The following is a 25,153-nucleotide window of genomic DNA, read 5'->3' as shown; positions in this document are numbered from 1 at the left end:
CATAATATTGGTACTTTTTCCAAGTCTCCAATACTTCATTAATGCAACACCACTCACATATTTATCTCAAATGATGCACTGGCCATTTGCATATTCATCTTTAGTCTGAGTCTTCATACATTTCATTTCTTCTACTCAAACACATTTTGTCATGATATATTTTCCACAATTAGTTGACTTGAACAAAGGATATTTTAAAACATCTCAGCAATTGTAATTATCATCGTCAACCTTGGGCATTCCAGTCCAATGTCAATGGATCTCATGAGAAAGTTTTAGATTGGCAGTACCTCCTTTTAAAACCAGTGAGGGGGGCATATTTATATAAATTGTAGGGTCACTTCTTTGGATCGGGGATAAGTTTAAGAAACCCCCCTTTGGAAAAATATTTAAAATCATGGTGAATCCAACACTATTTTAGGGGAAATTTTTTTTTTTTTGAATTGGCAATTTTTTTTTGAAAATTGGAAAAAATTTAATTTTATTTTGCAATTTTTTGCTGTTGTGTGATAATTTTGTAAAATTGTAGTGAACCTTTAATTATTTCATAAAATAACAACCAAAAGTAAAAATATATAGAAACCATAAATTTGTATCATCCAAGATATAATAACCCTATTTAATGACCATTAGATGATCCTAAATCAATGGTTTAAATCCCATTTTAGGCTGAAAAGTTAAAGTACAACAACTTTTAGAGAAAGTTTCCAATATAATTACACTTGTCCATAGTATAATCTATTTTAGGACTAAGATTAGAAGGATATAAATTTCCTAAGAAAGTCTTTGGAATAGAGACATTTGTTGAATATATGTACTTTAAATATAACCTGACTTAAAATTTTACCATAACGGTTTAAATCCCATTTCAGGTTGTAAAGTTAAAGTACAACAACTTTTAGAGAAAGTTTCCAATATAATTACACTTGTCCATAGTATAATCTATTTCAGGACTAAGATTAGAAGGATACAAATTTCCTAAGAAAGTCTTTGGAATCGAGACATTTGTCAAATATATGTACTTTAAATATAACTTGACTTAAAATTTTACCATACATTGGTGAATATGACCATCAATTAAGACATGCCTTAGAAATTGTGGGCAAAAACATTTAATTTACCATGTAGAAAGATTAGATTCCATTGGCGAAGTCATTATCAAAATAAAAATGATTATGTATCATTATTGGCACTTGGTCTAAGCATGTGACCTAGTTTTTATGAATTGCAGGCAATGTTGCCACCCAAGAAGTGCCAAAAATTTTGCCAAATTCAAGGTCCCTAATGTGTGAGATAGTCATTTGGTGAATATTCGCCACTAAAGTAAACCTTTCTTAGGGTAGAAGCCTTCTATATTGTAGATGACCTTGCAATGTGTATATGGATCATAGGACTTATATGTTATTAATCTTGGTAATTCAAAATCATATTTGGAGCCATTGATTATATAATGTGACAAAATTTCCTCACATTCAAATTTCACCCTAATGCAAAACTGGATATCTCCCAAATTATAACACCACCTTACATTGTTTCTCACAAATTTCATTTCAAGAATTAGGACACAGATGACTACTGACTCATACTATTGAGATCCATTTATTTAAGATTATTTAAAGAATAATGCACCCTATTTTAGAACTTGACCATGGATTGATCATAAATCTATCTTATTTTCATTTATCTTACTTGTTCTCATGCCACTTAGTTGGCATAGTATTTGAACATTACTCTATTTGTAGAGCATGAGTATGGCCATCATTTTGGCTTCACCATGAAACCTTTTTAATTATGGATTCTCCAAATATCAAGATATTTCCAATCATCATGTCAACAATTCCATATTGAAAATAGCCTTGAAGACAATACCTTCTATTTCTCTTCATGTGTTAAGGTTACAATTAATTATGATAAACGGACCCACTTTTCTTTCAAGGAATCCCATATCTACCATTTAATCTCAAATGACCACATATGCATATTAAAATGCCAAATCCATGCCAACCTTGGACCTGACAACACTTTTGACCTCCAAAATATATTCAATGGAATTAGTCAGGCCCAAAGTGCATCCGACCAAAAAACATTGAACTCAAAAATATGACATTTCAGACTAATCTATTAAGTTCATTGTATTATTTGAATTCAAAATTGATAATTATTTGAACCTGTAAAACTTATTTTGACCTTTTCTACAAACTGTCCATTTTGTGCCATGAGGTCTTGAAGTTAGCCTTGGCACTTGACATGCTTTCTGGTCCTCTCACCTTGTCAAATTTTGTCTCATGACTACTTTTTTATTGAAATATATTTACCATCAAAGTAAACCATTTCATTTTATCCTACAATTTCCATGTCAGAAAACAATAAATTACATTTGTATTTGGCTTTGAAAATCAATCAAACAAACACTTGGGGAAACAAAATCTTGGGTAACAATTCATTTTCACATGATGATTATGGATGCACAATTTAGGCTTATGAGGAATAATTGGGCACATTTAGCAAGTGCACAAAGTTGGATTATTGGAATTATAGGACTAGGAAACCTTGTGAAACAAAGGCTTTTCAAATGGAATGGCTTTAGGAAAGCATGCAAATGGATTGTTTGAGACTTGAAAAATGACACACTTGTAGTATTTTTAGTACAGAATTCAATTGTACACTTAGTTTGGCTTCATCCATCATGGATTCAAAATTATAACTTTCCAAACAAGCCTCTTGACAAATCTATGAAACTAATATGCACTAACATGTCAAAAATTGTAAATAGAATCACGTTTGAAACTAGTCAAACATATTTGTCACAAGCTCAAATATGGAACATAACATTTCTTTGACCCCTAGAATGAGATGGAAGAATAATTTTTTAATAGGGTTAATTGGGTCAAAGTTATAACTAATCAAATAGGGCTACCAAGATTAATGTGCAAAGTGCAAAATCATGACAAAGACAAACACCCAACTTTGAGGAACTCAAAACGCTATCAAAACATATCAAAGAGACTAGAAATATAAAATATTGGTTATTTGGTATGCATACTAAACACTCTCAAATTGGCAAGCCATGAAACATTTCTAGGTGCAATACATTTGAATACAAACTAGGCTTCTAATCACTATTTCAGACTTGGAAAAATGTAGATTTCGTAATTGATCTAAATGACACATTACGTAAATATTTAGAATTTCAAATTATCATCATGGAATGCATGCATATAATGAATGAAAGACATGGAATATATAAAACTCATTATATGTCTTGATTTGATAGTCAGCTACACATGCATGAAAAGTTCTTATAGGAATCGATTTAGGCAAAATTTCCAATTAGGTACTTCTTGGTGCACTTTTAGTCCCCCAGTTTTGAAATCCTGTTTGTTGTCAAGTCTAAACATGTGAAGGTTCATGTCTAATTTATGTAGGAGCATTGAGATTTGATTTTGGTGGAGCTCTAATTTTCATGGTTAGGGATGTGTTGGAGAGAGATTGGGGAACATTTTTTCATGATTACATAAATATTGGATGGATTGAGTTGAAGTTGGAACTATTTTTACCTTGTTGTTGGAACTGTGTTTTTTTCTAGTTTCTAGGTGCCTATTATAGACTATATAACTAATTATCCTTAATAAATGAGAAGCTGCTCACTTCTGGGATTGAAGAGGGCCTAGAATACTTCCATCCATCAAGAGTACAAGTCCAAATCCATTACAAGTTGGGAGATATGGCAATTCTCTCAGAGTATCAATTTCTATCAGTTTTGCACAACAGTTTGTTGTGGGTGACCTTCAAAATGGATGAACACTTTTCCTTGGGGTATCAGCCTTTGTGAATTCAATGGGTTGTAGAGGACCTATATTTCTACCTATGGTTCAAAGCATGAGTTCTAATTCAACTAGAGCTAAGAGATATCATGATTTTACTTGGATATCAATTTTTGGACATTTAATTGTTGTTGCAAGCCAACTTGTGGATTAAATTAGTATAAGTAGGGGTTGTGAGGAAGTTTTTTGGTCATTATTCATTCATCATGGAGAAGAGGACATGGTAGAAGAGTTAATTTGGAGAAGAGCTAGTAGTTGCGACTTGGAAAACAAGGCAATTGCTTGGTGGGCTTGCAAGCACAAGTTGAGATCTTCCTTGGAAGTTTCTACTAGAGTGTAGATCTGGACTAGCTAGGGTTTGATTTGGATCCTAAGGGATTTTCCAGAACTATTAATTGCTTTGTATTTGGCTGTAACCAAGAAGGCCATACAAACCAACACATTGCATGTAATCAGTTATATTCAATGAATGAATTATTGTAATTTGGTATTAGATCTTTTATTATTGCTTCTTGCTATTGTATTTTTGTTGTGTGGTTATATAGCTAGGGGCTAGGACATCTCCTTTGGGGATTCTCTTGCCTTGCACTATGTCACTAAGTGATAACTAGGATGCTCTCTCTCTCATCTCCCCTCATTCAAAGCTATCCAAGTGGTAAATCAATGCAATATCAGTCATCCAGGTGATTCTAGGTGGCTGGGTAAGTGTAAAGCATATCCCTAAGATAAGGAGAAATTTATCTATCTAATAAACTCCACTATACATTTAATGGATGCTCATTCTAAGATATTTCATAATTGGAGAAAGATCACATGAACACAAAAGGATATGGAAACAAGAAGAGAATGGTCAAAAGTTAATAAAGTTCATCTCTATATCTAAAGGAATAAACATTAAGCTCACAAGAATCAAGCTCGAAGTCATGGGAGCATATTGGAAGCAAGTTTACTAGAATTAAATGCAGAAGAAGCTTTGAAACTCTCATTAATAGTGGAGAACCATAGTCAAGGTGGTAGGATGAGTGTTCAAAGGTCAACAAAAAATGAATGAATGCTATTTACATAGACTATTGTCATATTACATTTTCCTACATTGAGTAATTTCTATCGCCATAAGTCATAGCTATCATTGCCAAGCATAGGAGATAAAACTTTCTTACAATGATGAGCAATAATGAATAGATGATCCATGAAGTTATCACCATAGGCCATAGTTATTAGGATCATTGCCAAAGCATAGGAGACAAAAATTGGTTACAACGATGAGTGATGAGAGATGCCCATCACAAAAACTTCAATGATCATTGACAAGTTGAATGAGAAAAACTTAATTATAATGATGGATCATGAGGTTATCACCATAGGTCATAGCGATGTGGAAATCAAGCTTACAGTATAGAAAAGATAGGGTATCACTATATCCTATAGTGATGATCTTATCAAAGGCTAGATTAAGTAGTAAGACATTGTGGTGATGACTGATGATCGAGATGTCATGGATTCGTATGATTGGGTTAATTGTTGTGCAAAGAAGGCTAATTTTTGATATGGTGACAAGTGATATGAATATTTCACTGTAACTTATGGTAATCATTAGCAGCCAAGATTTCATGGAGTTGGTTGTGGCAATGACCGATGAGGCTATTGATAATAGTTATGGTGATGGGTAAAGGTAGCCAAAAATGATGTTTTTCATTGTATTCTATGGTAGAATGAATCATTAAAGATCAATGAAATGATATTTTGTTACAATGAATGGTCATTAGAAATCTTACATTTCTATAAGTCATACCAATAAAGAGTTTGGTTATCGCATGAGTTAGGTGTTATATCATTGTCATTGGTAGGAGATCACAATGATGGAGATTCAAACTTGATGTGACTGTTGAGATGAAAATTAAATTTATTTCATGTGAACAATGAAATAAAAAGGTTTCTAAAGCCATGTGAAGATAAACAATTTCCACATGTTCTCAAGGGTGCCATGAGATCAGAACCAAATGATGAAGACACCACCAAGAAGGTTAACATGAAATGTATACTACATTTCAAGTGTTTTCTTATTATTTCTTTAAGTAAATGATTTTAATGGATGACTAATGATCTTGTAAGTGATTCACATACTCTAATGATGTAATAATTAGATTGTAATTTTCCAAGAACCCTAAAAGGGGGCCTATAGATGTGATTTTCCAAGTTAATGGAAAGGATCAAAAATTATGTCCAACTTTTCCCTTGTGTTTCTAGAAGTTGAGTAAGAATCAAAGAGTTAGAGGAATGAATGACTGGTATGATGTTTGTAGTTAGGTAATGTGATGTTTTGATTCCATTTAGGACTAGCATGCCTAGGTTCCTTTAATTGTCACCTTCAGTTGAGCTAACCTTGCATTTTAGAGTAGTCTCTATGGGATTGTAGGATAGATGTATTTGAAGCTAGTGATATTTTACTAAATTCTATTTTAGTGGAGGATTATTAGTCAATATGGAGTCCATTTCATCTTTCATGTGTATCTCTTCTCTTTATCTAGATTATTCTTTCATTAGCTCCAATCAACATTTAGAAGTAGGAGTAGATGTTAGAGTGCTTCATGGTGATTTGCAATAGCTATTGTACTAGATGTCATAGGTTACCCATATCTTGTCTTGCCTAAGTTGTTTATGTTTGAAAATAATCTCATTTATCCTCTTCTTCTCTCAGGTTAAAAGTATACCCCCACCTCAATGATCTATTAAAGACACAATTAATTGCATATCTTGTATATAAGGGAGTTGTATCTTATAATTTAGAGGGAAGTGACATAACACATACACTAACCCATTTGTTGGTGACATCCTTTTGTTTCCTAATATTTTGGGTGTCTAGAGTCAAGGTAAAGACAAGTTAGCAAGATGGACAAATTGTTAACCTACAATTTTTGGTGACTCTACTCGAGATTGGAATTGAAGACTAGTGCTTGGTTTCTCATTCTTAGAAATATAAAGGTGTTTTTCCTAGGAAGAAGACTAGTGAGTCTATATGAAGGACCTATTCCCTTTGGTCTAAGAAGGTCTAGTGTAACTCAATGACCCTTTCAAATTCAAAGAGTGGGAGAAAGCCATGACCAAAACCCACTCTCAAAGAACTCAATGAGACTACTAGAAAGCTACTATAAGAGATTTTGCTTCTATATAAAGAAGTCATCTCCCATGTAATCCAAAAGAATATCAGCATTGAAGATGATCATGTTTCTACATCCCTATGGAAATATGTGTGCTCTAGATTCTACAAATTAAAAGACATGCAAAGAGAGGAACTAAGGTTAAAGAAAGAAAGGCTACAACTCATTCCTACTCTTGAATAACTTCATGCCACAAATGAAGAGATGCTTCATGAGATTTTTGACTAGTATAGAGAGAGAATCTCCTATGCATCCTGAGAAAACATTAGCATAAAAGATCATCATATGTCAAGGATTTTTTGGAAGCACATCAGTACCTATTTCCAAATGCTCAAGGACCTACAAGAAAGTGAAAGAAGGAAGTTTAAACAAGTACAAATAGTTGAACATGAAAAACCTTTGGTAAGGTCACCTAACTCTATTCCTTATGATTTTTAGATGTTTAAAGGGTGCATGAACATTCCTAATGTTTTGGGAAAAGGAAATAAATCTTAATCAAATACATTTGTTGAAATAAATCTCAAATCAAAGGTGAATGATGATCATCCTATTCTGAAACATCCATTCAATGATGAGCAATCAAGAGGTGAGATTTTACTATCACCTATGAAGAGATTCTACTAGTATGAAGAAGAGCTTTAGGAAGATAAATTAATGATTCTTGTTGATAACAAATCCTCTCCTAAGAAAGTTTTAATTCAAGAATGAAGTAGTATAGCTCAACCTAAAGCATAGTTATATTAGTATCAGAAGGAATTTCACAACAATAATCTAATAAGACCCACTAGTAAGACCCTTTTCAATGATGAAGATTTGGTTGAAGTAAAAAATCATGAAATCTATCATCAGTCCATTGAAGAACCTTGCTAGTTTGAGGACCATGCTTATCTTCCCCCTCAATTGACCCATTACCTCTACAAAATTTGAGCAAGCAATGATGAGAAGGAATTAGTTCATGTGATCACCCACAATCCTAGATGCATATTTGAAGATGAATCATATGAAGGCTCTCTTGATCTCTCTACCCTTTTGGGAGATGTAGTGAAATGGTTAGTAGAATCCTCTAAAGACATCCCAGGTATTACCAACCTAAATCCAGTTGATGAGGAGTTGTTTTTTTTCTCCCCCTTTTCATTCCTTTAAACCTGATACTTCTAAATCCAATTATGAATATAATGTTGAATATGATGATGCATTTGAGATTGGGAAGGGTAAGGTATCTTGCACATAACAAGGAAGTTTCATTGTCCAAGGTAGTGAAACTAATTCTCACCCAACGTTTGACCATTATTTTATATCATGTATCATGACCCTATTTTTGTGAAACTAATTTTCTCTCTAGTTTGAATCATGAAGTTAAGGTCTCTAAAAAGGATGAAAGTTTTGGTCTTCCTAACTATAAGAATCAAGTCACTTTTGTTAAAGAAAGGTCATTGACTTGAGAGCCTCTTTCTATGCATTCAAATTGTAAAGGTAGGGATAATGCACTGAAAGAGGGAAGGAATGAAATTGACTTGGTTTTTCAAAGTAATGAGGTGACTAAAAATTAATTAGTGGATTCTATGGTGAAGGTGACATCTTCCTACACTCAGGCTCATGAGGAAAGATCAAACCATTACAATAATGAAATCACTTCCTTAGAAGAAGTGTGTGTCTTTCCTCCTCTCCTTGGCATGATAGAAAATCATCAGATGGATAACATGGAAGGTGCAAATAAATATACTTAGATATATTATGAAGCATGGTTGTTTGGACTAGGGTGGACACTCAAATGTTTTTTGCATATCATAAGCCTAATCAAAGTTGCTTCACCTATGTTGTTTGAAGGAGTCACATTACAAAAATACAATAAGATGTAGAAGAAAGGCTCCTACTTCAATTAACCAGTGACTAGATTCACATGAGTACTCTTATTACTAGTTTGTAATGGTGGGATTTATCTCACTTATGTATATAGTTAGTTTTTAGGGTTTGTGCTTTAGTATAGTTTGTGTGTTCTCTTGCTTTCTTAGTTTAGATATCTTCCCTTAATTCCCTTCTTTATGTGTATTTGATTTTCCCTTTTTTTTGGCTTCCATACTTCCTCACCACCCAAATGCATAGCATCTTCTTGTGTTGTTTAAGAATCTACAACCCAATGGACTAAGGCATTGATATTAGCTATTTGGTGTTTTTTGTAATAAAGCAAGTAGGTAGTCTTTTTCTATAACTAAGTTATAGAAAACTTGGTTATAGTGATGAGTGATGAGAGATGTCCATCACCACAACTTCAGAGATCATTGACAAGTTGAGTGAGAAAAACTTAGTTATATCATTGGACCATGAGGTTATCACCATAGGTCATAGCAATATGGAGATCAAGCTCATGATATAAAAAAGAGAGGGTATTACTATATCCTATAGTGATGATCTTATTAGAGGACAAATTAAGTAGTAAGATGTTGCAATGATGACCAATGATCAGGATGTTGCGGATTTGTATGATATCGCTACAACATACAGTGATTGGGTTAATTGTTGTGTAAAGAAGGCTCATTTTTTATATGACAACAAGTAATATGTTTTCTTTTGCTATAAATTATGGTGATCATTAGTAGCTGGGATGTCATGGAGTTGGTTGTGGTGATGACCGATGAGGCTGTTTGTTGGCACTCAAAATTGTAGCCCAAATTTTGAGCACTATTGAGAAAATCAAGCCCTTAAATGCTTTTAAAGTGCATTTGTACTCGGCTATCAGTTTGAGGCCTAAGAGGTGTTCAATGCTTCTAGCACCTTTCATTCAACCTGTCCAAGTGTTCCATGAAGTTAATTTATCATTCTGAGCCTCCCCATGAAGTCTTGTTTTAAGCAGTTGTCAAATCTACATTTTTACCCCTAGTGTCAAACAGCGACAGGAAGTTGTGTTTGCCATTGAATATCTCGCACCTAGAAATGTTTTATGACTTATTGCTTTGGAAATGTGTAGTGTCCATATCTGAGAACCTATGTTTCAGATTTTGAGTCGTTTCGAATCCGTTTGACTAGGTTTTGGCTCCCTCAAAGTTGGTTAGTTACTGTTTTCACACATTTGGAAAATGTTCATAATTCTGGGAAGCCTTGTTTGATGAGTTATAACTTTTGACCACTTGACCTAAATGTTGAGATTGCTTTTGCATTGTATTGTAGACATCAGAGACTTGTTATGTTTCAATTTTTAGCTCTTGACGAATCCACTTGATCAGTTTTCAAATGAGGTTCCAAATGGAATTTCTAACTTTTTACTAGTGTCATAAAAGGCAGATTGATTGGAACCCCTATTTGGGATGTTATATCTCCTAATCCATGATTGGTAAGATTGAATGGATTGTACCCCTGTGTTGTCTTTTGAAAATACTCTAAGTGTGTCAGTTTACAAGTCTTGATGAATTCATCTTCACACTTTACCAAGGTCAATCCATTTATAAAAATAGTTATTTTGTCATTGTTTCCCATCCTGCAAATCTTGGAAGTCAACTTCAGATGCTTGCAAAAAATGCCCCGTGATTCTTTACGAGCCCAATTCATACAATCATATTCTCCTCATGACAATCTACTAGTACCCCAGTTTTCAAAACCTCAATTTCCTATTTGCCCAATTTTCAGAGCTAAAACCAAATGCAAATTCCAGCTTTCTAACCTGTTTATTTGCAGGTGATTTTAAGGAGGCAAGTTTGGAGGTCAATATCTTTTGGCACTAATGTCATCATGCAACGATTTTTTGTAGGCTTGTTGAACATGTCAGAGAGAACATAGATCATGAGTTTTAGAGCTTTGTTAGATGTTTGAATCAGTTTTTAAAGCCAAGCAACAGGCCTCCTGACATAGATTTCACGGTGGTGCGGAAATAATTGAAATAAGTTTGCAGTGGTAAATTCATGGTCAAATTTGATTCCAACTAGTTTGAAAATATTACTGGATCAATTTGCATATCAGTTGTTCGAGAACAAAAAATTTTTTTAACCGGGCCTGCTTTGGAGCCCGATTGTTTTCACCATATCAATAAAATGGTGGGAATTGAAGGCACCTAAACATAGTTGATTGCTTGCGATATCTCAAACATTTATGGACTCCCACATGAGGTGGGCGTGAAGGAATGCTTATGCATTAAAATACAAAGGAAGGGGAAATGTCTTAATACATAAATGGTGTTCGAACTAATGTTTCTCAAATCCTTATGAAAGGAAATTGGTGTTGTTTAAAACATCAATAGGAAGAAAAAGATAAAGCTTTTCCACTTTCTTGTGAAGGAAATTAAAGGGAAGTTTCAAGACAAACTAGAGGCACCAATTTTGCTGGAATATTGGTCTTTGCAATTGATTCATGGTAGTTAGAAATGAAATATATGTCAATTGCTTTTAGATTCAGTATTAAGGATAAGTGACTGTTTTTACACTCATCTCTGAAGAATGAAGACATCATTATTCACTTAATTAACAAATTCACAAAGGAATTCCCACAAAAGAGGGATTTTAAAAGTCACTTTAAAAACATTTGGTGTCATGGTGATGGCCATATTGCTTCATGGACAAAAGACTTTCGGAACTTCTCCGATTCAAGTCAAGAAATTAATTTATCCGTAGAGTCATATCACTTTTACATTAAGAGTTGTTATTTAAGTGGTTTTGCTAGAAAACGTACAAGGATGATGGATTGGTTTGTTTGCACGCTTCTTCATAAGGTAAGAAGCCAGTCTGTTGCAACAAAAGAGTATCTAGTTCAAAAGTTTGGACCCAACTTCCTTGTATGTGATTGTCAATGGACGAAGAGGGGAAACATTTGCAAGCATGTGTTGAAAGTTTTGGATTCCACCGAGAGAAACAAAACAGATGAGAAAGATAATGTTGATAATGTTGTTGCTCCATTAGTTGATGCTAATCTGCAGGGGCATTTCAATCTCGAAAACCATACCGCTGAGGTCTCTATTTCATTGAAAACTAAAGATACAAAAAGGCATTTTTCTGTTAAAGACCATAGTACTGATGCCACAAAAACAACTGACGCTTGCAATGAAGACCTGAAAAAATCAGAGAATATTTTTAGGTTACTACTCCAAAATTTACCAACTACACCAGATCAGATTTTTGCTTTTAATGCACATGTTGAAAGATTTAGAAAAGATCTCCATGAATTTATTCTCCTTCAAATTCAAATCGAACCTAGATTTAGAGGAAACATCTTTGAGATGGAGATCACCATGGCATAGTCCAATCAAAATGCATAAGTGTAATTCTAGCCATCCTAGAAGCAATCCCATTGTGCAAGACTTGAATAACATAATTGAAGAATGTGAAGAGTATTCACGCTGATAGAACAGAGCACGCAGTTGGCTTAGACCAACAAAGCACGAAAATTCGCATGCATTCAAAAAAGGACAAGCCGCCAGCAAATAAAAGAAAAACTCACGCTAAGGCTGAAGTCAATGCAAGAGGAAGCTAGAAAGAAAATGAGCAAGCCCACACATCAAATCAGGGGCAATATAAAACCCAGTGCCAAATGTGAAGAAAGTCAGAGGCAGGGGACGTGAATAGAGGCCAGCAAGGGATAGAGAATCCACAACCAAAGCAAAGCATTATACATCAAAAGCTTCACGCTAAAGAGAAGAAGCCACTGAAAGAAAAGCCAAGCCTGCAAATTTTAAAGAAAACACCTACGAAGGCGAAACGAAAAAAAAATCAGATTCTTAAGAAAGGTTTTTCTACCTCACAGAGTATTTCTCCTCCGTGGGAATCATGAATCAAAATTTCGCACCTCTATCTATGGTTTTGAGTAGGAAGTGATGGCCAAATGTGGAGATCAGGGCAGACATATTTATTGTAAATGTTTAGGTTGCTTTGGAGGACTTCCTTTGGCATCCATCATTGTTGGTTGTGTTTACACTGCACATGGAGGACTTTTTTGCAATGTGGAGTTGCCACCTTCATTAAAAGGATCAAGGGGAAAGAAGGGACGCAAGTTTGTCTCAGGCCCAGATTCGAAAGTGTTAAAGCTTGGTTCTCTAGATGAATTAGCCAAAGCTTGATAGGTAGTTCTTGATCCACCTTGGGAGGGTTTGAACATGATTCTTGGTGATTTGCTTTGGTTAGATCCTTCAAGGCATCCAGGTCTTTCTCCAAACACAGAACAGGGGATTGGGTTATTATGGGGTCTAGATTGCACAGAACAATTTTTAGACAAGAACAGTTTAAAGTTGATTGTCAGGTAACACGAAGGACCTGATGCAAGGTCGAGTACGAGGATGGAGATAGTGAAGACCTTACTTGGAAAGAGTTAGAACCTATATTACTTCCTGATGAGGATCATATCGCTCAAGGTAAGAGCAATCAGCAACAAGTATTCAAGGGAGAAATCCACGCCAAAATAGAAGAAGTTTTTGCATAGAAAGCTAGCAATCACAGACAAGAGTGGAAGCAAACAAGTGATTGGCATGCCTAGAAAATATGTTTTTAAAGAATATACTTCTATAAAATGATAGCCAAATACTGCGTCCATGTCAAGCTCCCTACCAAAAAGCAGTTTCCAAATCCATGCCATCAACATATAAAACCAACCCATTGAAGAAGATTACAAAAAAGGGTGGAGAAACACTCAAAGCAATTATCCCACATTCTTGGTGAAGGAATACTTAGAATGGTTTAAAACTAATACAACTCTCTAACTAAAGTGAATTGGAGACAGTGCCTTTTGAAAAGGCAGTGGCATGTGTGTGGACTCCACCAACAACTCGATAGCTTGATAGCTAGAGGCAAAATAACTTTAACTTTTGACAAAACACGCTTAATGAGCCAAATGATGTCAGCGAGTTGGAGGTCATCAGAAAATTAAAAATCTAGCACTTCGCTACTTCACTAGCTAGGAAATTTTTAAAAATTTGGCTAGCAACATAGCGAGTCGTCGAAAAAATTCAAAAATCTAGCAAACACGAACGAGTTCAAATGGAAGGAGATGTTGACGCATGTCTCGATCCAGCGGTCCTTGCTATCTTGCCAAGCAAAACTTGCACAAAAATTACCATAGCGACATGGCGAGGATTGATACAGTGATGACATGTGGTAGTGGGTCCTTGAGATGGTGATGTGGTGAGCAAATTTCTGAGATGCACGAGATTGTGACACGTGGCAAATTGTGTGGTTCTCGCTATGTCATTAAGAGGAAGTTGCTCACTCATTAGCATAGTGACATAGCGAGTGCTTAGGTGGCAGGACCAGTTAGCAATGACATGGTGCCCAGTTGTACAAGCCCGAGCCAATTAATGAGTGACATGTGTCATCAAGCTAGTCAAACCAAGTTTGACCTCAGATTCAAAGGACAAGGAAAGCTGTGAAGGCAAATGAAAAATAATTCTTAAATCATTTTATGGAAAATGGATGCCTGTGCAATTCTTTTTAAAACACAGAAAGGACTTTAATATAAAGTTCTGACGCTAGAATATTTTAAATTTTTCAAAATTTAAAATAAGATGTTGCAGATAAGCCAGAGTTTCATAACATAAGGGAATTTTTCAAACCAAATTTTCAGGCATTTCTAGAAGGCTAATATAGCGATATTATATATCACTAGAATCATGAGAAGACAAACTTTCTGATTGTGGAGTTTTTTTTTGCACAGGTGCTTCTTGGTTTGAGTTAGAGCTAGAAACGGAAATTTGGGGCTTTCTCAGTGGAATGGGTAAAAACTAAAAGTCCAGTTAGAGGATCAGTAAAACTTGGTGAGAATGCAGTTGGAATTCACTTTGCTCACATTCACTCAGTAAAACTTGAATTTTTCCAAGCATTTCAGTGGGTTTTCAAATATTTTGATGACTCGACAAGTTTTCATCATTTAGGAAAGGATATTTGCAAATTAGTTATAGAAATGATGAAACCAAATCAGATATTTAGTTGAAGAGAGAAGTTAGAGAGAGTCTTTTCATGGCAAAGAAAGAGAATTTCATGTGGACAGATGTCAATTGCAGATTCAGATCCGAGAATTCACCTTTGTCTATATCTTTCTCATTCTTTCTCATTGCAGGGGTTCTAGTTTTTCACTGTGAGACCATTGTTGGTAGGACATCTTTAGTCCTTCTATGAGACCACTTTATTGGATCTAGAACTATGATTCCACCTTCATTCTTTAGCAAGTTTCTTTTGTATGAACAACAATAGGAAGGAATATACAGATAGTTTAGATCTATTAGGTGTTTTCATGTTTTTCATTCCACGCATATGAATGTATTGTTTCAAGGAAATTAATACAAGGAATAATAGATTAAGTTTCATCTTGAATCTTGTCTCCTTTGTTAGTGAGTTTCAATGTTTTACGATCTCTGAACAAAGAGCTTAGGTAGTAGTTGTAGTCCCTTAAGGTTGTATGTTATTTTATTGTTGCTTATGACTCAAAAAGTTGTGTAAATGCTTTAGGGAATTAACAGGGTTGCCAGTTTACTAATGGGGATATCATGTAAGAATGAGGTTCAGATTGAGTATAGATGTCTATTTACAAGTTAAATAGATAGATCAAATATCTGAAGATACACATATGTCTCAGATATCCATATGCATGTTTTTAATTCATGGAATTGCCCAATGGTTAAGGCACTGATCAGTTGTAGGCTCACTGGGTCTTACTGCTGTGTAATTGAGGATTTGTTGAAAATCAACATCAATAATCAAACATGCTTTTCCCTTTCATGTTGAAGAGCTATAATGGAATTCCCTCACTCAGCTTATGAGATTCATAGATCTACACCTAGCAACTGTAGATCCATGTCATTTCATGAGTTATTAGGAGATATAAGGGTTTCATCTACAGTAAATAGATTTAGGGATATGTTTTGCACTGGTACAATATCGATTGAATCTGAGGTCTACCTACCTAGGTCTTGCAGAGCTTGAAGTAGAAGGGTCATGCCTTATAGTTGGCCCATTGTTAGAAATGGCATGTTGAAAATGGGAGTTAGTTGCCCCTAGATATGTCAGTTTCTCAGTGGGATAATTGAAAACCTGGTAATGTTTTCAAACACCAACATTGTTGATAATAGATATGGAGATGGGTAAAGACAACCAAATATGAAGTTTTCAATTTTATGCTATGGAAAAATCAATCATTTGAGATCAGGAAAATGTCATTCTTTTATAGTGAACAGTGATAAGAAATATTAAGTTGCTATAGGTCATAGTGATAAAGAGTTTGGTGATCGAATGAGTTAGTTGTTAAATCATGATTGTTAATAGGAGATCAAAGATGGAGATTCAACCTTGATGTGACTGTTGAGATAAAAATTAAATGGGTTTGACGTCAATAGAGAAATACAAATGAAATGGAGATTTTTATAGGGTGTATGAAGTCACATGAAGATAAATGGATACCAGGTGTTCTCAGGGGTGCCATAAGATCATAACCAAATTATTAAGATATCACCAAGAAGGTTAACATGATGTGTATACTACATTTTGAGGGTTTTCTTCTTATTTCTTTAAGTAAATGATTGTTACAGTTGATTGATGATCTTCTAAACAATTCACATTCTTTGATGATGTAATAATTAGACTGTAACTGGCCAAGAACCCTAAAGGGGGGCATATGTGTTTGTGTTTATGTGTGTGTGTGTGTGTGTGTGTGTGTGTGTGTGTGTGTGTGTAAATTTTCTAAGCTAATGGAAAGGATTGATAATTTTGTCCAACTTTTCCCATTCCATTTCTAGATGTTGAATGAGAATCAAAGAGTTAGATGGAATCAAGGATTGGTATGATATTTTTAGTTAGGTAATGTGATGTTATGATTCCATTTAGGACAAGCATGTCTATGTTCCTTTAGTTGGGACAACCTTGCATTTCAAATTAGTTTCTATGGGATTGTAGGAAAGATGTATTTGGAGCTTCTGATACCTTACTAGATTCTATTTTAGTGGAGGATTATTAGTCAAGGTGGGTTCAATTTTATCTTTCATGTGCATATCTGCTCTTTCCCTATATTGCATTTCATTAGGTCCAATCTGAATTTAGAAGTAGGAGTAGATGTTAGAGAGCTTCAAGGTGATTTGTGATAGCTATTCCATAGGCTATCATAGGTTACCCAAATCTTATGCTACCTAGGTTGTTTATATTTGCAAACAATCTTGTTTATCTACTTCTACTCTCAAGTTAAGAGCATACACCCATCTTAATGATCTATTAAAGATACAATTCATTGCACATCTTGCATATAAGGGAGTTGTACTTTATAATTCAAAGGGCAGTTATATAGCACATACACTAACCCATTTTTTGGTGACATCTTTTTATTTCCTCACATTTTGGGCATCTAGAGTCAAGGTAAAGCCAAGTTAGCAAGAGAAACAAATTGTTAACCAATAGTACTCAAAATGTGCTTGCGATTTTGAGTCCCAACAAAATCAACCCAACCTAAATGCCTCGGATTCAACTTTTTTTGACTCTTCAAATATTACAAATCTTGATGATCAATATATAAAATAAACTTATTAGGTTAAAGATAGTGTCTCCACTTCTTCAATGCTTGAACTATAAAATAAAATTTGTAATCATAAACATAATATTTTGTTTTAGAATCATTTAGTCTCTCACTAAAATAATAAATAGGTCTACCTTCTTAGATCAAAATAGCTCCTATTGTAGTATCACTAGCATCAAAGTCTTCTCGAAACACCTTATTAAGAATTGGGAGTACCAAAATAGATCATTTTTTAACTTTTTGTTTTAAGAAATTAAAACTCTAACCTACTCTTGTAGTTTACTTAAACTCTTTCCTATCCCCTATCCTTTTTCAATCAGGGCCCACAAATACTACTAAAACTCCTAATAGAATTTCTATAAAATCTAGCCAATCCATGAAAATATCTTATCTCAGTGGCACTCCTTGGAGTAAGTCATTTGAAGATAGCCTTTACTTTCTCAAGGTCCATTTTTAGACCTTTTGTTGAAACTGAAAATCTTATATATACTAACTCCTTCACAAAACTACAATTCTTCAAATTAATCAAAAAATTCAATTCCCTCAACTTCTCAAACACCCTACAAATATGCATAAGGTAAACAATGACAAGCTTACCTAGAAATTATTTCATTATCTCATTGATGAGTTGCAAAAATGTACTTGGTATATTGGTTAGCCCAAGAGGCATGACTTACCACTCATACAATCCCTCCTTTATCTTGAAGGTAGTCTTAAATTTATTTCCTTCTCTAATATGAATCTATTGATATCTACTTTTCAGATTTATCTTTGTAAAATACACAAATTTGCTCAAAAAACCATAATATCATCCATCAGTCGAATTGAAACATCGTGATTTTATTGATAGTCTTAGAATCCATACACATTCTTCATTCTTCCCTATTCTTAAGTGTTAATATTGTTGGCACTTTATGTGGACCTAGACTCTCTTGAATCAGCCCCTTTTACAAAAACTCATTTACTTGTTTGTTCAACTCTTCACTTTCTGCTAGTTTCATTTTGTGTGTTTTCTTATTCAGAAAATTGCCTCCTAGAATCAAGCCCATCTAATGACTAATCTTCCTCACTAATAGTAATCCATCAGGCACATTATCAAATACAATATCTAGAAATGTTTCTAACAAAATTACAACTTTTTGTAGGTAGCTCTTCTTTACCATCTTTTAAATTTTACGAAAACACATAAGCTCATACCTCATACCCTATAGCAACTTTCTTCCATAAAAAAAAATTATTCTGGTAGTACTGCATACCTTTTCTTCTATGTCCTTCAATGGCTTTATCTTATGTCTCAACCCATCCTTTATCAAGGAATAGGTATTTACACACCCATCATTTACAATGAGCATTTCAAATTGTCATGAGATACCCGATATCATATGACATGCATCCTAATGAGCCTATAAATTGTCATATCTATATCAATTTATTATAATACTTTATCCCATGATTGTAATATATTTCCAAGTCATTTCCATACATTAACTTGATTTATGAGGCATTAACTATGTTAAATGATTTATTGATTAGCATTTTCATTTACATGTGTAGCTAGTTCATGCTAAATTGTGATAATTTATTGTGATAAATAGTTATTATGGAATAATAAACATCTTTAGGTAATTAAGATATTATTTGTAAGATATTTGAGCCATTCATGTAGCTAGAAAGAAGAAGAATCAAGTTGACACTTGTCAATAATCAATAATTGCAAGAAACACAAAAAAGGTCTTGTCAGTTTTAGTGAAATGGGCATATCTTACTCAATTATTAATGAAATTAAGAATGGTTATAGATTTAGAAATTTGAAAACAAGGTGCACAATTTTTTTTGGGAGTTCGAGTTTTTTTAGAATAGTTAATGAGAAGTGTGGAGCAAAAGTTGGTTGAGTAAAAGGTGGCATGTTTTAAGGCAACAGAAAACCACTTTCACTAAAGTAGCCATATCTTCCATGTTTCCCAATGAAACAAAAAATTTCAAAATTATATGGAAAGATAAAAAGGACAAGAACAACTTGGCAAAAGGGTTTGATGTAAATTGTAATAGTAAAGGAGAATCATGTGTTTGAGTGGACTGCTGAAAATGTGGAACAAAAAATTAGCACACTTAGTTATTAGTTTTCTAATAAGTTTCTTCCTTGTTTAAAGGAATGATGGGAAACTTGTTAGATGGTTGTTAAATAGTCAATAATATTATATATTGGAAATTTTAATCATGCATTGGATATATATGGAGATATATAGATATATAGATGTATATAGTTATAGATAAATATATAGAAAGTTGTAGTTTATAATATACAATTCCTGCAGCCATTACGACGCAATTTCCTACAGCCATTACTATGTATTTATATTTATTTACAACATTTTTATAGTTTAGAATTGTCAATGGTAGAATAACTTAGAGAATTTTATAGTGTGTATACTCTGCAAACTTGTTTCAAGTATGCATCCTTGGGTTGACAATTTAAATGATTCTCCTCCATAAGAAAGATAAATACTCATTTTGGATGTCCAATCCATGAGTTGTGTTTTTAGAACCAAGTTATTGATCTTATAGGGAAGCCAACATTTTTGGCACCATTGTCGAGGATAGGTCAAGCTATGAGAGTCTTTGAGTTTTTAGCATCTCTTTGTAATTTTCATAGAATCTTAGTTTCTTTTCAAACTACTTAGAATTATAAAAGTTTGTAGCAACACAATTTGGATTTTAGATCCATGGAAAATAACAATGAAGAGCCACTATCATTTGCAACAAGTTTGGAAATCAATGAAGACATGTTCTCTGGCATCATAAAGGAATTTTGTTTACATTTTGATGATAAAGTGTTGATTTATGAAGAGGCAAATGAAGAGAACCTTTTTTTTCAAAATAAAGAAATAACCATACACAATGTTGTTGTTGAAGAAGAATGTGATATCATTAATAAGAAAGTTACAATAAAGTGAAAGTCAATTCTCTCATGCTAAAAAGTAAAGAAGATATTGAAGAAGATTAATTTTGAGATGATTTAGAAGAGTTTTTCTTAACATTAGATGACCAAAATCTTTTGTAGAGAAAAAACTATAAGCCTTATGAAGATGGTGCATAAATTCCTATACTTTTATCAAATCAGCTACACAAATTGTTTTTTAGAAGTCAAGAAGAGGATGAAGAAGCAATTCATCTACACAAAGCCAACTAAGAGGGTTCAAAAAAATTTCTTTCATGAGGGTGTCCAATTAGACATCTCATTCATATGGAGGAAAAGATGTTATCACAAGCTATGGTTGCAGCAAAGAAAGAAGTTACAACTAAAGATAAACCACAATATGCAATTGCAACAAAAAGGGGACACATTTCAGCTTACTTATTCACTTCAATTTAATAATATATATTTTCAATATGAAGTAATAAGTGATTTTGATAATGTATTTTAAATTTTTTTTTTTTTTTAAAGTTTCTACTAATGTTGCAATTACTTCTCATTGTTCACAAGCATGTGAAGCATTAGAATATTTTAAGAAGAGGAAGATACTTCAAAGAACCAATTAATGGTTTTGTTTTAGTATGTAATATTCTTTTGGTTAGTGTAGGTTAGGATAGGTTAGGGTAGGCTTTTCATTTAATAAGTGTTGTTATATAGTGCCTTAGAGTTAGTAGTTGTCTAGTTTAGTTTGTTTCCTAGTTCTTCTCGTTTGAATGACTATTTTTGAGGAGTTTATCACCAGTTGGTTGAGCATATTTACAATCATTTTTTCAAGGGCATGAGTGAGTCAAATATCTAATTTTTTAAGCAATTCTTCACATATATTTTCAAAAAAAGTTACAGTGAGTAGCTGATTCTTTATGATGTCAAGAATGTCTCTTCAATGATGGTGTCTAGTTGGTATTATCTATAGGTTGCATATTGTAATACTCAGACCTGCAACAACTACTATCTATTTTTAACAATCAATGCCATAGCCATTTCTCTCTAATTTAATAGATAGTCCTATAGCAGCTACTACATGATCCAAAAGATATCTTGCAAAATGTATGAAGACAATTTATAAGTATAGATATTAAATTAGAATACTCTTGGAGGGACTTGAATATTCAACACTAAAGGAACCTATACATTTAGTTATTTGCAAAGCTTGAATCTACTCAAAATAACAAAAATGGTACTAAATTTATGATCTCCATTTATTTATAATATTTATCATTTTTAGTAATTTATTATCTATGCATTACATTTTGTTTTTCAATTATCAATACTCTAATCACGTGCTTCATAAGTGATTTGTTTTGTTGCCCTCATACATACATTATCATTTGAGGACAAATAAACTTTTAGTTGGGGGGAACACACATATTCCTTGTATTATTATCATACACCATAGGAGGATGACCTTTTATGTAAAATTTTTTAACTACCTCTAACATTCTTGATGATTGATTACAATTTGTTAGAAATGCTTTAGAATAATTGAGAGTGGGGGGTGAATAAGTTATTCAAGGTCTAGATGTCCCAATAAAACTTTTTCACTAAGTGTAGTGATCCCATTAAACATTTCATGCATCCAAGTTAAATATTCTAACTAGCAAGTTACTATAAAATCAACGTGCAACAATAAGATATGAAAAAATCAACACACAACACAATGATTTACATGGAAACCACCAGTAACATGCTACTACTTTCTCACTCTTCTGAAGTGATGCCCTATGAAAGGCATGCCCTGTTAAAGGCTCCAACACACACTGTTAAATGTGACCCAATTAAGGGATTTCAATCACCCTATTAGAAGTGAGCCTGGTTAAAGGACTTTATAACATTCACTTGGAATGCCACCCTGTCAAAGGATTTTCTCTAATCAATACAATTGCTAGAGAGAATTCAATAAGGGATTATGACCTAATACAACTTACAACTTAACTTGAAGATTTTAGATCTCAATTCAAATCACAATTCTGCTTGGCTTTCAATCTTCATAGCTCTGATAGCTTGTCCACTCATCAAGCTTCTATCCCCATGAGTCTCCCTATTTTTTTTGTCAATGCAATCACCTTTTGGTCACTTATTGAAGTAGAGTCTCTGTATTCTATTCTTCCTTCTTAATGCCTTCTCCTTGACACCACACACTCTATCCAACCACCACTTTGCTTCGTGAGCAACAAATCTTTAAGAAGGAATTTTGGAATGTTTTTCCTGTACTTATTTCCCTCACTTAGATTAGGGTTTTAATTGATTAGGTTAGATGCAATGTATCTACCCTTTATCTTGCTTCTTCTAGAAACTTCATGTAGAATCCACTTGTAATTGCCCAAAAATGGTTAACCTCAAATTCTGTACCACCAGCTCATCATCCTTATCTTCCACCTGGTTCACAAAATTCAAGATAACAAACTTACCAGCTTTGATTTGGGGAATCTTTGACTTTGCAAATAATCTAGCAGCTCAAAACTATTTACTTTCTAATGCTTGGCACACACTATGTTACTTGGCATCAACTGTGAATTCACTCAGCGCCTACTAAATTTTACTGATGCTCGACACATATTACATTTTTTTAGCTCAGCACCTGAACTTGCTCAGCACCAACTACTTCACTTGGCACGCACTAGAATTTTCTTTTACTCGGCACCTATTGATTTTCTGCTCGGCATGAACTAACTTTGCTCAACACCCACTAATGAATTTAGTCAAGCCTTGTAGACAGTTTTGTTATAGCTTTTTCTTCTAGAGTTTCTAAGTGTAGCCAACCTCTGTACCTTCAAGTAGATTATCAATACATGATTTCATCATTGTCTTAACTGATCCTTGTAATTCATTACAAAATCATAACTCAATCTTTCATCTAGGTGTTGTTGTTACATCTTATTGATTGAATCCTCTTCATCAATCAACTAAGTGATAGTACTTGGATCTTATAAGCAATTTTCATTCCAATAAATAGTAGGTTTGACATTAGTAACAAAACAATGATTGAAAACATTCTTTCATCAACAATCTCCCTTTCTCAATAATGATCTTTTCAATTAGATTTGAACAAAGTTCTCATAAGATTTCATCCTAATAGCTTTCATGACTAACTGATGCCTATCCCTTGTTTGTGGACAAGCAAGATTTCATTTGGAAGGAATGATGATCCTATAAATTTTCATATCTATATCTATTTATTATAATACTTTATCCAATTATTGTAATATATTTACAAGTTATTTTCATACATTAACTTGATTTATGAAGCATTAACTATGGTAAATGATTTATTGATTAGCATTTGCATGTATAGCTAGTTGACACTAAATTGTGATGATTCATTGTGATAAATGGTTATTATGGAATCATAATTATATTTAGGTAATTAACACCTTTTTTGTAAGATATTTGAGTCATTCATATAGCTAGAAAGAAGGAGAAGCAAGTTGACACTTCTTAATAATCGACAATTGTAGGAAATGCAAAAAAGGTCAAAAGTCAGTTTAGTAAATGGGCATATCTTATTCAATTCTTAATAAAATTAAGAATGGATTATTGATTTAGAAATCTAAAATATGGTGCATAAACCCTTTTGAGAGTTTGAGTTTTCTTAGATCAATTAATGAAGAGTGGATCAGAAGTTGACTAAGTAAAAGGTGGCATGTTTTAAGGAAGAAAAAAACCACTTTAACTAAAATAGCCATATCTTACACATTTCTTAATGAAATATATATTTTCAAAATGATATGGAAAGATAAATAGGAGGACCATAATGTAGTAAAAGGGTTTGATCTAATTTAGAATAATAAAGGAGAACCATGTGTTTGAGTGGACTGATGAAAATATGGAATACAAAATCAGCACACTTGGTAATTAGTTTTGTAATAAGTCTCTTCCTTGTTTAGAGGAATGATGGCGCACTTTTTAGATGGTTGTTGGAGATTCAATAATATTATATGTTTGAAATTGTAATCTTGATAATTGTATGTGTTGATAATATTGTCCTTGATGTCACAGAAATGTCATATCAGTCATTAGTCTCAAATTCACCAAGCTCAGGCAGTCTGCAATGCAATCTACAGTGTTAACCGAGCTCACTCGATCATCGAGAGAAATGTGGAAGACAATGTTAACTGAGCTAACTCGGTGAACAAAGGAAAGGTGAAAGACAGTGATCACCGAGCTCACTCAGTCAACGAAGGAAATGAGGAAGTCAGTGTTAACCAAGCTTCACTTAGTTTCCAAAGGGAAGTTTCCACCGAGCTCACTCAGTCATCAAAGGAATTATGGAGAAGACAGTGTTAACCGAGCTTCACTCGATCTCCAAAGTATAGTTTCTACCAAGCTCACTCGGTTATCTCAAGAAACTCAATACTTACCGAGTTCTCCCAGCGATTGAAGGATTGTCACGAAGTTCACTGTATTAACCGAGCTCAGTCGGTTAACATAGGAATTATTTTCTAAACAAAGTTTACCGTGCAAAGTCGGCCAGTATAGAGATTTGCAAATTAATTACTTCTAGCCGATTATTGTAATTGTTTGTTTAGTCAGTGATTCGAGCTGACTAAGATAATCTGAAAGGTATATATGGTCATTCAAGTTATGAATTAAAGTGTGAGATTATGAAAAAGAAGTTATGAATGCGAATTATAGTATGAAATGATAAGGCGAATGTTGAGCAAAGTTTGATGAAGGATTAGATGTGTTAAAGGAGCTATAAAGTTGCATTTGATCAATAAGGATCCAGCCAAGCA

General features: G+C 33.6%; 1 pseudogene; it reads left to right on the top strand.

The window, feature by feature from the left end:
• The first annotated feature begins 11,645 nt into the window (after window positions 1-11,645).
• LOC149537547 (serine/threonine-protein phosphatase 7 pseudogene) lies at window positions 11,646-13,202 on the top strand (annotated as a pseudogene).
• The last annotated feature ends 11,951 nt before the right edge of the window (window positions 13,203-25,153 follow it).

Source organism: Cupressus sempervirens, chromosome 9, assembly GCF_028749045.1.
Source record: "Cupressus sempervirens isolate cs-2001-9-10 chromosome 9, ASM2874904v1, whole genome shotgun sequence".
Classification (NCBI taxonomy): Eukaryota; Viridiplantae; Streptophyta; class Pinopsida; order Cupressales; family Cupressaceae; genus Cupressus; species Cupressus sempervirens.
Note: the sequence above shows the minus strand (reverse complement) of the source record. Positions and strands in the feature narration are given on the sequence as shown.